Raw genomic sequence first — 13,272 nt, forward strand, 5'->3', positions numbered from 1 at the left:
TTTGGTAGATGAACCAAAAAGCTCAAAAGTATGTGGGTAAACAATAGAAAGCAGAGTGAGATTTAGGTTTCAATATTATTTTTCATATTTTTTAGTTTATTTTCTATGATTGTGTGTGTGTGTGTGTGCCTGTGTGTTTGTGTGTGTATGTGTAAATGTGTACCTCATCAGACTCTCTGAAAGTAAAGTGGCAGATTTTCACAACCATTCGCATCTTCAATCAAAGAAATGTAAATACATAAAATAATACAAAACATATATATATACAAGTAGAAAATTAATAACCATTTATAGTTATGTATTTATTTTATACAAATACTTCATAGGAAATTTAAAAACCCTCTCATTGTAACGGATTGTTTGCAATATGACATATATGGAATGGATGTTGCAAAGAACTACACAGCAAGCCTGTAATTACCACCTATTGTAAATATTGAAGGTAAATGTCTATATGAAAACAAGTTTCTTCAGGTGCATACAAGGTGAATCAAGCAAATATTTGGTACATTTATTTACAGCCTCTCTTGATTAGCATAGGCACTCCAGCTTGAAACAAATTTTAGTTGTCTTTGGCATGAGATATCATTATCTACATTACCTCGCTTAGTTTACATACTTAATTTTTAAAAGTCCTACTGTTTCTTTCTAGCTCTTAAAACCATAAATTAATATATATATGAGTATTTGAAGATAGAAGCCTCACAATGGGATGTAAAATACATTTCATACATATATATGATTATGTTTATTAAAAATTGGTGTCACGAATTACACAATTATAAAACTCTTACTGAGTGCTTACTTCCTCTTTAAGTAAATGGCATAAAAATTTCAGCTCAGCAAGATAAATAAATAAATAAATAAAAACAAAATGAGGAATCTAGGTCTTGAGTTTTAAGCAAATTTTAGCATATTTTGTTTTAATAATCAGGTAATACAAAATACAATGGTTACTGAAAATATAAGCAACACAAGCAGAGAGAATGATGCCACCCACCATATATGAAAATATTCCTTTGAGCAAAAAACACCATTTAGTTGTGCTCTGCTCTTACTAGAACAAACCCCTAAAGGAAGAAAGTTTCAGCTGAATTTTCTCATTCATCATGAGATGACATTTTGCTCTCAGTTCCTATAACCCAACCTGATACTTTAATATCTGCCCATTTTATTATCTAACTGGTGTAAGGACCTAAAAAAAAAAAAATCTAAAAAGCCAATACATTTCTGCCAGCTGTGATCTGTGTTAATGTGAAAAGAATACATTGAAGTATCAGATGACATCTCCCCCTTAAGCAGTACACATGCAAGGCTGCGTTCACAAATATGCAGAGATACACTTTCACAAATGATTTTATTAAAGATGTGGCCCCCGGGCATAAGTTAGTAAGCCTGACTTTGTTCTCTGATGCTTTTGTATAAATTTTTAAAGTAAAAACTTAAATATATATACAACAAGGGAAAAATACTAAACCATAATTATTGGACATATTAGATGAAAATTAGTAATACCAACTGAATTATGTCTTTCAGATCACTGCAATACTTGATTATTTCACTAGCTCTGATAATTTTGCTTTCATATTTCTGTTGTACAAAGAAAAAAGAGCAGGATGAGGGTGGGAATAAAGAAAGATGCAACAAATAGAATTATGAGAATGAACTTACCACCCTGAAATATTATCGTACACCCTGTCTCTCTACATTAAAAGAACAGTAGTAACACATTCACAAAACCTAGAATAAACAACACTCAAAGCCGTGATTTCAAAGGGATCTGTAGAAGAGAGGGCAAGTGAAGAGATTCCTCCTCTGGGGAGGCAAGAGCTGGGAAAATGTTATCAGAGGAGAAAGTGATATATTCTCCCCTGAAGCCCTAAGAAGGTTAGTAAGCTTCTCTCTTCATCTCCACTGCTGGGTAATACTTTACCCCAGCTAGTTTTAACTTGAGCAGGTATTACCACTAGTACTGGTTTGCCATTTCCCAAATAATCCTCTTATAGAACACAAAATAAAATGTAAATGAAAATGAAAGAACACTAAATAAACTGTCATTTAAAAACTAATTTAAAAAATAATACATGTCAGCTCACTGAAAGAGGATCAGTAGACTGTAGGAGGGATATCTAGCAGAAAGTATAAAATCAGTGGCTCCTATGGAAGGTCAACAAATGGATAATATGGTAACTTTTTAAATATATTTATAATTAAAAGTCTAAGTGACATAAAATTACAGTGTAAAAAGCCTTCCAGTATTTTTAAAAAAATGACTTTTTAACCACAAAAAGATTAAATAAAAACAAACAAGGCAACTTCTAAAATCTAAATGGTGTGAAAGATCAAGTGGAAATATTATCAGACAATAATAAGTATGTTAAGTTCCAAGATGGCAGGTACACATCTAAATACCTCTCTCTACTTCAGGCACCTAAAACAGTACGCAGCACATGGAAAGGGCTTAGGAAATGTTTGTTAATGAATACATAATCAACACATAATGAGTTAGAATGAAAAAGATTAGAGAAAACATAATTAAAGAGTTTAAACGAGAAGACAGGTATCTAGAAGGAGAATCATCAGCTTATAATATAATAAATACAGAAACAGTAAGACAAATTCCGTGACAGAGGAGATGTCCACTATATATATGTGTGTGTACCTATACACACACATGCACACATACAAGCACATACATGTATGTGTGTATCTTGGTGAAATACAGTGGCACAGTAATATGTACAGTGTGATTCATTTTTTAAAAAACAGGCATGTACCTTCAGATAATTCAATACATTTTTTAATGAATCAATGTGTGTATGAACTTGAAGATGATACATAAGCATAACAACAGACATTTACATTTTATTTTGTGTTCTATAAGAGGATTATTTGGGAAATGGCAAACCAGTACTAGTGGTAATACCTGCTCAAGTTAAAACTTAGCTGGAGTAAAGTATTACCCAGCAGTGGAGATGAAGAGAGAAGCTTACTAACCTTCTTAGGGCTTCAGGGGAGAATGCAGACTCTTGGCATTAAACTGCTTGGATTGAAATTCTGTTTTTTTTCCATAAAAAGACACAAAGCCACAGCAACACTTTCCTCTCTTTTCTGAGTTTTTTTCTAAATTTGTAAAATGAAGATAAAGTAAGGATTCCAGCCTTATAAGATTGTTGTAAGTAACATATGCAAAATAATTTAGATGAGTAGAGAAAAAGATCTTCAGAGATCTTGACTGGCCTTATTGTCTCATCCACAACTTAAAACCAAGTGAACAGTCTGCAGGGCATTTTAGCCACATCTAAAAGTCCTTGAAAACCCCAGTACATTTGGAAAGTCAGAAATATAGGCAAATTTAGTTTTACAAAAGAATCCTCTCTGCTAAGTTTTCTTAGTCATTTTGGACTTGGAAGGCAAGCTGACTTTTCCCTTATAGTCCTGGACTGATAAGATAATTTGAAACTGACTCTTTGCTTAAGGCCTGTAAGCAGTCTGGCCACTTCCCTAGATATCAGTGCATGCCAGGGCCCCTGCAGGGGACAGAGATAGAGGAGGAAACCACCAACACAGTGTGTTTTGGCAGAATGGGAGATTTCCTAATACCTCTCCCCAGGCTCCCTAAATCCGAAAATGTTGCTGTAGATAATTCTAAGAGATGAAATACAAATATCTTAGGTCAGGTTACAATTTATATTTTCCTGCTAATGAGTTTCAGAGCTTTTTTTTTTTTTTTTTGAGAGCAGTTTTTCAAAGGTACAAAATATGACTGAAGTGAGAATAAAGGTTTATAACTGGAAAGCCAGGGATAACTACTTTGCAGTTTGGTTTCAGTCAGCACTGCCCTCACATACAAAAATGCATGAAACAAATGATATCTTCCTTCATGCAACTGATAAGGCATCTTCTCACAGGTTTTGGTCATTTGAGAAGTTACATAATTTGATGATAGCTTTGATTCAAGGGAGTGTAAGAAAGAGGGAGATTTTCTGAATCTTGGTTCCAATTCTCAAAATCATAACCACTACTGCATGTCTTGTATTGCTCATGATTTTGATTTTGATATTAATGTTTATATAACTTTTATTTGTTGACTGCCTTAGCCTTTCTTTCTCTCTTTTTTTTTAAAGATTTTATTTATTTATTTGACAGACAGATCACAAGTAGGCAGAGAAGCAGGCAGAGAGAAAGGAAGGGAAGCAGGCTCCCTACTGAGCAGAGAGCCCAATGTGGGGCTCGATCCCAGGACCCTGAGATCATGACCCGAGTTGAAGGCAGAGGCTTTAACCCACTGAGCCAACCAGGCGCCCACCCTTTCCTTCTCTTTTGATTTAACATGAAGTATATCTTGTTTATAGACAAATTAGTATATGTGCATTTACATGCATGTGTGTGCATATGTATGTGTAAAACCGAGTTTTCCATGAATGTCCTATTATCTCTCTGTCTACCTATTTACCTACCTATCTCTATTTAATAACTGCCTGCTACTTTTTTGAAGTACAGAATAATTTATTTAAATCTGTATTAAAGGCTACTAATAAAACTAAAAATGTTGTAATATACATGCTCTTTCATGTATTTTAGTCAACTTAATTTCTCTTAGAATAAATTGCAAATATAGAATTTTGGATCAAGTTTTATTTTATTATTTTATTTTACTTTACTATTTTATTTTATTTTATTTTAGGTTTTTGGTACCTAATGACAAAACTTTGCAGTGTATTCCACACAGGCATAAAGATATCTGTTATTAGCTATTTTAAACTTTATCAAGTGGAAAGATGGGAAAAACTACATCAGATTATTGTTTTTCTTTGTATTTTTTTGATTACTAGTACATGTAAGTATATTTTTCATATGTTTGGCATATCTATTTATTTTTCTAATTTTGTAGATTTTACATTCTAAGCTATTTTATCTATAACATTTTGGGGGTTTTCTTAGTGATGGGTAAAGATTTAAAAACAAAATAAAGGTATTAATCCTTTATCATTTTAGATTATACCTACTTCAAGTTTGTTATTTGTCTTTGTTTTAATGGGCTCCTTTTTAGTAGCCCAAAAGTTTTATACTATATTCATATATAAATATAATATGTATTTTACTACCTTAGGAAGGAATTTCCCACCATATATTGCATAAACATTAGATAATCTAAATGGGAAGATATTTCCTTATCAGGCATGCAAAACCACTATTTCATCCAGTGTTCTGCAGTAACTGTCATGAGACCCACAGTTTAAAGATTACATTTATGACAAAATACAGAAAACATGTCTCAATGGTTTTGACTACTCTTCAAAGTTGCAGAGGGAAAAATCCTCCTGGCATGCCATTCATTCATATGCATCAAGAATTTCTCCGAGTCACTAAAGAGTTTCATAATTGTCATCTAATTAACCACCACGACTTTTTTTTTTTTTTTTTTCAGAGAGAGCGAAGGCACATTTATTAACCTTTGTTGAAGAGTAAGAAATTGAGTTTTGCTGCATGACCCCTGTCATTCCATAGACCAAGAGAAGAGAAAAAAAACCTGCTCTCAGACAATTCTAACTTGCCCAGACTCTTTACCCTTTCCTACTGGCAGCTGGGATTTTAGTCAACATCAACTCCTTAGATTCTGAAGGTCAATAGCATGAAGTACACTGGCTTTGGAATATTCCTGAGCAGACTGAGAGAACACAACATAAATGACCCCAGGACATAGGAGGTAAAGTAAAATAATTACAAAATGCTGAGATGTAAGCCATCCCTCAGTTTGAACATGAATAAAATTCTTAACATTGTCAAGAACCCAAGTGTGAAAATTGTAAGACAGCTGTCAGAATAAATGCTGGGTGCAGTTCCAGAGAGGACATTGAGATGCATCAAATACAACCCTTCCTTGAAGTTACTCCCATTAATGAAAACTCACCTACTGAGTACTTAATTGTATAGAAGACTGTGCTAGAAGGAATCTAGTTCCAGCATTAGAGGTTTAGCACAAATCCAATATATAAAATAATGAATGTGAACAAGAAAAAGAAAGAATGCCTTAAATTCTTTTTGCATCTCTGTAAACTGCTAGCTGGTACAGAAGAAGTACCAGCTGTGGGTTTTTACAATTAAACTCCCTAAAACATGTTTCCCTAGGAGTATTAGACAATGAGTTAATGTAAAACATGGGATGTTTATTTGAATTGTCCCTTCATTTCAGCTGTATACCCTAACTGATTAGGACGTGGTATTCCCCACGTCCTAATATAATTTTCTTATATTTCAAAGCTTCAGGGCTGCTTTGATATTTTTCTTAATTGCCCAAATGTGCAGGTTGGGCAAGTTTCACAGGTTTAGTCTGGATCATACCTTGAAAAACCTGGTCACTTGTACAAGCTCAGGAGTTAGGTTGCTGCACTTTCTAAATCTCCCTACAATGAATGTTGCAAGAAATTAAAAATTAAACAGAGTTCTCATAAGTGTCATAGACCAGTGCAAAAGGAGGCCAGACATGCTAGACCTGACTTGAAAATTGGTGGTTCCTAAAGGGTAGTAGCTCCAATAAAGTTAGTGGAAGGTTCCGGATTGGGAAATTGGGAGCACAGCGTAATGAACTTTTGGGTAACTCCTTATTGTACCTCCCATTTTTGGTTAAAACAAACAAACAAACAATTGGGAGATTAATGGAAAAACACTGTTCTTTCACCTCGATCACTGATCTTTTCTCCCATTTTATTTTTTAATTTGAATCAGCATCTTAAATTTGCTTTCCCACAATTCATTTTAGCACATTTATTACATTTCTAGCTAATGCTCTGCTCTCCCTTTTATTTAAGTAAGCCAGCTACAGCCCGTCTCATTGAACATGGACATATATGTTGTAAGACAGACACATTTATATTCTGGAATTAACAATCTGTTAATTGAATGACCTTGATAAAACTGATTAAACATTGTGTGCTTCAGTTTTCTCAGGAGTAAAACTGCATACCATTGCCTAACTCATGCGGATTTTAAGAGATTTAAACAAAAAATTACTATATGATACATATATAAGCTTACTGTATATCACGAACTATTCTAAGCACTTCCCATATATTGACTCGTTTACTACTAACCTTTATTATAATCTTCCAAAAGACAGTGTTAACCCTATTTGACGGATGAAGACTTCTCTGTACAGTGGCAAACAAATACCCAAGTGTTGCATAACTATATACTGGTGGAGTTTAGATCCAAATATAAACAGCACATCTCCATAGCCCATAACCTCAACTTCTATCCTGTGCTTACATAAACTCTGTAACTGTTAGCTCCTTTCCCAATTTCATCAATCCTAAATAGAAAAATTTAAAAATGAAGGAGAAAATATAAGTGATCAAGTGGTGTTCCATCAAGCAGACCGTTTACAATGTTTGTTCTAAGTGATTTTTGTCTTCCAGGTGATCTTTATGGTATCCTGACAGTTCTTAATCAGGAATGAAAAGAAGCAGAACATGGTCATAGATACAAGCCACTCTATGTTCTCCATGACTCCTGACCATCCATCTCTTCCATGCTCCATTCCCTAGTCTCACCCCAATGAGGAGCTGTCTCTCTGGCAAAGCTTGCTATATCAAAGTAAAGACACTCAAAAATAAATCCTCCCTCAATTCTCTAGTGGTCTGACATATTTCTGATAGAATGACTCCAACACAGTATGTTTGAAAGTCTCATAATCAGGATATTCTGTCATCATCCCTCCAAAGCATCAGGCTCATTAAGAGTGAGTGAAAATGAGGAGGAGATATCAAGGCTTCTATTATATCGTCTCCAAGACACCAATAAAGATCTGTTCAGAGGTCTTTTGGGAATGATGTTTGTTTAATATTAAAATAATGTTATTTTTATGGGTCAGATTTTTGTACTGCCTGCATGTTTAGTATATATTCTTAATACCAAATGCAAGAATAAATCTCCAGTAGATTCCTTTGATTTCTTAACTACAGGAATTCTGTATCAACCAAGTAAGATAAATGTTATGTTGTGTAACAAAACAAACACAGAACAGCCATGGCTGACAACACAAGCTTTATCTCTTACCTATGTTACCTGTCAGCTATGGTTTGGCTACAACCCTGTTCAGCCAGACTTCAGCCAGGAACCCTGTTCCACACTAGAATAGAGTCTCAAGAAGCAGCCCATATCCAGAACAATATTAGGCTGTATTTGGGAAAAAAAAAAAAAAGAGCAATATGGCATCACAATGGACTCTTAGAGCTTCTTTCAAAAGTGGGATGTCATATCTGTTCATATCCATTGGCCAAGAGAAGTCACACCGCTAAGAAGTCTGCCAGTGATTCAGGAGTACAAGACTTGCACAGAGAGGAGTATTGAATGCTTGGGGAAAAAATAATATCCAACTCTTCTTCCCAAACATGTACACCTATAGGATTAGGGAGAACCCTGTTAGAAAGTACTATGGGGTCAGTGTAAGGAGAATCTTCCCTGTTAACACAAAAAAGAACATTCAAGCACATAGGGTTCTGAAATATCTTTATTTCCATTGAAAAATATGTAATTCCAAGAAGTAAATGACATATATTGAATTCAAAGTGTATTTCATGATATCAAAAGAAATGTCCACAATCATCTTGCCTGAGATACTAAATTTTTGTCCATGTAGTTTTTCCTCTTTAACCTCAGAAATATGGCAGAGTTGTTACATTCCTTGTCTTCAAGGAATGTTTTGTTATGGAGCCCAAAGAAGAAAGAGTCTACAGCTCAAATCTCTGGGCTTTTTCTTCCAAAAGCTTTGGTCCTTCATGTTATTATGCTAGATGTGACAGGAAGGGAAGAGAGAGTGCCTTAGAAAAGTGGGGAGGCAAAGGTATCTGCTCTTCCATCTTTGATCTCCCTCTGCCTCATTCTTAGATTTAGGGCCCACCCAGCTAATCTTCAAAGAGTGTGAAGATGATTTCTGTCCCCTTTCTCTCTACCTATGTGTACAAGTGCAGTAAACAGGTATGAGGAAATGAGAAAAACTGGGTGAAGGAGTTCTTTTTCTATCAGTCTTTTTCTATCAGCTTAATAAATGGATATACCATTCCCTTTTTTCTTTTTTTCCCCATTTTTCTTTTTGTAAACTTAATTGAGTATTTCTAGTTTTAAGAGATCATTCCTTATTTCAGTTGTCTTGTTCTTTTTCAATGTAGAAATTTACATTATGTACCCCAAACCAGTTATTGATTCACACAGAACTTAACCAATACAATAAATCAGACATTTTAATTAAACTCTTATGGCTATTATTTCTTTACCATTTTCTGTGCCTCCAGTTACCACTGCCCCTCCACAGCCTGACAGACACATTCGGCTTTTCATCTAATCTCTGTGCTATTCCCATAATTACTTCACAACTCATCCAAACCAACATAATAAAATCTATTAGATTGTGTTACATTTGTAGGATTAAATTCCTGTATTCCTTCTAGACTATAAATACCTCAGGGAGAAAAATCAATTCTTATCATTTCTAAATTATCAATACCTATCAGAGTACTCAGCATATTTACTGAATAAAAGAATTTTATTTTAAAACACTTGTAGATCTATTTCATAGAGAAACAGTAAGATACAATGTAATATGAAGAACCTGGGTGGCTCAGTCAGTTAAGCGTTTGCCTTTGACTCAGGTCACGATCTCAGAGTCCTGTGACTGAATCCCACATTGGGCTCCCCACACAGTGAGGACTCTGTTTCTCCCTCTAGCTCTCGCCCTGCCCGTGATCTCTCTCTCTCTTTCTCAAATAAATAAATAGAATCTTTAAAAAATGATGCAATGTAATATGAACATATAAATATGACAAAAGACCTGGCTTCTAGTCCATATATATATTCTCGATATGTAACCTATGAATAATTGCTTAAGCAGTATGACACTTACATTATCATCTAAAAATGGAATTTAAAATATCCTGGTGTTTATTTATCAAATGTATTTTTAGAATGAAACTATGGGGGCACCTGGGTGGCTCAGTGGGTTAAGCCACTGCCTTTGGCTTGGGTCATGATCTCAGGGTCCTGGGATCGAGCCCCACATTGGGCTCTCTTCTCAGTGGGGAGCCTGCTTTCCCCTCTCTCTCTGCTTGCCTCTCTGCCTACTTGTGATCTCTCTGTCAAATAAAAAAAAAAATGTAGAATGAAACTATGTAATGAGTGTGAGATTATTCCAGTTGCTATTGCTGAACAACAAGCTGCCACAAAATTTATTGACATAAACATCCATTTTATTAGGCTACAGATTCTGTGGGTTAGGATTTAATTATGAAAGGGCTCAGATGGAAGTTCTTGCTTGGGGTTTCTCTGTGGCTATAATCAGCTGGTGGCGGGGACTGTAATTATCTGAATGTTCTACTTGTTTGCTGTTATAGTCTTTTGGAGTTCTGAAACTCCATGTGAAAAATTCTACTATCCTGAGGCCACCATGCTCTGAGGAACCTCAGGCTACATGCAGGTGCTCTAGTTTGCTCTAGCTAATTCCCAGATAATTGCCATTTTGGCTTATTCACATGGCTTTCAGATGATTCTAGAACTCAGATGGAATTTCAGTTGAGGCTGTTTACTAAAGCACTTCTAAGTGGCCACTCCATGTGGCCTGAGCTTCCTCACAGCATGGCAGCCGCAGAGCAGTTGAACTTCATATACAGTGGCTCAGGGCTCTAGGCACAAGCAAACCAAACAGAAATACACAGCTGCATTAACTTTTATATCCTAGTTTTGGAAACCATGAAACATAACTTCTCCTGAACTCTTTTGGTTACAAATGAGGTACCCAAGCTTCCCAAATAGATACAAAGGACAGAAGACAGGGGCATACCACTTAACAAGGGAAATGCTAAAGAATCTGTGGTCTTTTTTTTTTTTTTTTTAATCACCAGATAACTATAAATTGCACAGGGGTAAGTAAACAGATTATCTCTTATTGTCCTATGAAATGTTTGCTTAATTGATTTTCATTTTATTATGCCTATTGCCAAAAAACCACAATTAAGCATGTATCTTACATTCCATGACAACTGCAGGATTTTCTGCTACTCAGTGCCTTGTTTGGTCTTGTTTCTTTTGCTTTTGTTTTAGTTTTCTCCTGACTAACTTCTCTAGCTTTACTTTTAAGTGTCAAACTATCTAGGGCTTAGCTCTGGGCTCTACTTTCTTCTCTATAACAGAGTGATCACATTCAGTCCCACAACCTCAAAGACTAAGTAAATACCAATTAACCTAAAATAAATGACTCTAGATATTATACTTCTCCTGAAATCTAGACTCATATATCCAATTGCCTATTTAAAGTCTCAACTTGCATAAAAGTATATTAAACTGAACAAGCCTAAAGAATATAGGGTTCCACATCTCAAACATTGCCCTACCACTATATTCCATCATTACCCATCCACATTGTCAGAACTGTAACTTTTTTCTCTTTGTGGCTACTTGTACACATACTGTACTACTAGAGTTTTGCTTAAGTACTAGTGACATTCATTTTTGCTGAGGTTTTTCTCTTACAGACGCATACACAGAAATTGTAGGTTCAAAGTCTATAAAGTGCAATGGATCTATTGTCACATAAAGCCATTAGAGAATTACAAAGACGCCAGCAACCTACTAATACTCAATAACTTTCTCTCTGAGCATGTAATGAGGAATATGCTTTTTCTCACTTTCTCCCTCCCTCCCTCCATAACACACACATACATATACACATACATATAGCCTTGATTTAATCTTTTCTCATAATTAGTTCACTGAAATAACTAAATCTAAAAGAGACCAAGAAGGAAAAAAAAAAAAAAATGACACAGGCATGCTGTCTGCCTAAAGGAAATCAGTGTTAAAGATTTATTTATTTTAGAGAAAGAGAGAGAAAGCAGGGGGAGGGGCCGAAGGAGGAGAAGAGAATCTCTAGCAGACTCCCTGCTGAGCAGGGGATCATGACCTGAGACAAAATCTAGAGTTGGAGATTTAACCAACAGAGCCACCCAGGCACCCCAAGTGTTAACTATTCTAATATAAATTTAGAAATACAGATTCTTAAAAATTAGAAGGGACTGACATCAAAAACCTGGCTGCTAATTCAAAGCCACTTTCTTCTTGGTGGCTGGGAGAGTTTTCCTCTATTTGTTCAGTTGCTCTCTGACCACTTGGTCATCTGTTCACTGAACAAGTGGGTGGCTACTGAATAGCGTAAGCCGTCCTGGAAATTCTGTTCTCCTTACCTGTTACTACTTTGGCTACATATGTGATATAATTTTAGTCAATAAGAGGAAGAATACCGAAGAGCTTCTAGGAAAGAGCTTCTTAGTTTTTCAGTCGGAAACATGAAGAAAAATTTCCCTTTTCTAACGCTAAAGAGGACTAAGTAAGGAAGTGGTGTCTGGAAATGTGGCATTATACTGAATTAGGAGGAAATCTACCCTAAAAGAAAAACAAACAAACAACAAAAAGCACCTCAAGATGCAGGTAAAACAGATGGAAGAACTTAGGTCACTGAGTCATCAAATTAATCAGCCATAGAATCATCCTTTCTCTGTGCTTCTAGACATAAGAAAAATAAACCACTTATTGATTTAACCATTTTTAGTTGGGTGTTCTGTTAGTTGTAGCTGAAAGTATTCTAATTTATTTAGGGACCTTGGAGATTAATTAGTGCGGCCTACATACACAACGCTAAAAATATTAAGTAATTTGTTACAAACCACATAAGTCTTCTCTCACCTTCTCTCCCCATTCACTTTTCTTCTTCTCTTCTTTCCCTCCTCTCCTCCTTCCCTCTCTTCTCATTCTCCCTCCCTTACTCACACAAACCCCCACATGCACACATTAACCATGTGAATACATGCACACATGTACACATACAGTCTTTACTCAATTCTGCTTCTGCCTTGACCAGAGGAAGACCAGAACTGAGTGCACAATTGACTAAACCCAATGCAAGCTAATCTGCCCATTAGATAATTAAGAATTGCTTTTATATTGTAAATTCTAGAAATTTTAGATAATGAGGTAATAAAAAGTACTTGCATTTTCATGCAAAAAATTATTTTGAATATATTAACTTCAATTCAGGATTTAATATATGCAATAAAACAGAATCTGTACATAAAATATATTCGAAAAATGGGAGCCATTGAATAGGTACTATTTTAATAGCTATTCATTTCTAATAAAAAATAATCCTATGGGCTTAATAAACACACAAAATATTATTGGATCGTAAAGTGGCTAATTAGTTTTGTGATTTTAAAATGCTGTGTT

Source organism: Mustela nigripes, chromosome 4 (assembly GCF_022355385.1).
Source record: "Mustela nigripes isolate SB6536 chromosome 4, MUSNIG.SB6536, whole genome shotgun sequence".
In the NCBI taxonomy this organism is placed as follows: Eukaryota; Metazoa; Chordata; class Mammalia; order Carnivora; family Mustelidae; genus Mustela; species Mustela nigripes.